Below are 1,571 nucleotides of genomic sequence, written 5' to 3' on the forward strand. Positions count from 1 at the left end.
TTTCTTTATAGTCCAACTCTCACATCCACACATGACTACTGGAAAAACCATAGCTTTGACTAGACAGACATTGGTTGGTAAAGTAATGTCTCTGCTTTTTAATATTCTCTATGGGTTGGTCATAGCTTTTCTTCCAAGGAGCAAGCATCTTTTAATTTCATGGCTGTAGTCACCATCTACAGTGATTTTGGAGCCCAAGAAAATAGTCTCTTATCATTTCCATTGTTTACCCATCCATTTGCCATGAAGTGATGGGACCTGATGCCATGATCTTAGTTTTCTGAATGTTGGCTTTTAAGCCACTTTTTCACTCTCCTCTTTCACTTTCATCAAGAGGCTCTTTAGTTCTTCATTTTCTGCCATAAGGGCGGTGTCATCTGCATATCTGAGGTTATTGACATTTCTCCCGGCCATCTTGATTCCAGCTTGTGCTTCATCCAGCCTGGCCTTTTGTACTTATGTACTCTGCATATAAGTTAAATAAGCCTGATGACAATATACAGCCTTGATGTACTCCTTTCCCAATTTGGAACCAGTCTGTTGTTCCATGTCCCATTCTAACTGTTGCTTCTTGACCTGCATACAGATTTCTCAGGAGGCAGGTCAGTTGGTCTGGTATTTCCATCTCTTTGAGAATTTTCCACAGTTTGTTGTGATCCACACAGTCAAAGCTTTCAGTACAGTATTCACATGAGATATTTAACACTTCATTAAAAAATGTCTCTGGTGAAAGCAGAAACATTACTTTACCAACAAATGTCTGTCTAGTCAAAACTATGGTTTCTCCAGTAGTCACGTATGGATATGACTACTATGGCTGTGTGTTAGGTAATTTTTGCCCAAATGTAGGCCAACCTAAGTATTCTGAGCATGTTTAAAGTATGATGTTTGGTAGGTAGAAAAAAAAATACATTTTCTACTTATGATATTTTCAATTTATGATTTTTTTTTTCAGATCATAACTCTCTTGTGAGTCAAGGTAGACCTGTATACCCAGGAGTTCAGTTGCTGGATTATATGGTAGTTCTATTTTTAATATTTTGAGGAACCTCTATTTTTAGTATTTTTTATAGTGGCTGCACCAATTGCATTCCAAGGGCCACTGTTTTTATTCACAAGGTTTCCAGCCATTTCTTTCGATCTTAAGCATCCATGACAGCAGTTCAATCTTAAGTTATTAAGTAACAACTCAAACAGTAGTTCTGAGTAAGGATGAGGGTGGGGGAGTTGTGGAGTCAGTTTGGGGAAGCTTTCCAAGCCACACATTCCTAGCTCCATTATCTTGCTGAGATGCTGATAGTCTCCCACCAACTCCCCTTTGAGAATCATTTATCTATAGCACATCCGCAAGTTTTTATTTGCTTCCAGTTGGCAAAATTTAAACCAATACTTAAAAACTAAGCAGGGATTTTACAAAGTGAAAAACTAGACTGTTAGATTGGAGTAGAAAAGAGATCTTATGTTTTAATATTTTGAAACTTAGAGTTTCACAATTTAAAATTATTTCGAACCTTAGTTCAAAAATCCCAGTTACTTATCCATAAGCAACTATATATATATATATATATTTT

This window comes from Bison bison, unplaced genomic scaffold (genome assembly GCF_000754665.1).
Source record: "Bison bison bison isolate TAMUID 2011002044 unplaced genomic scaffold, Bison_UMD1.0 scf7180017864198, whole genome shotgun sequence".
Taxonomy (NCBI): Eukaryota; Metazoa; Chordata; class Mammalia; order Artiodactyla; family Bovidae; genus Bison; species Bison bison.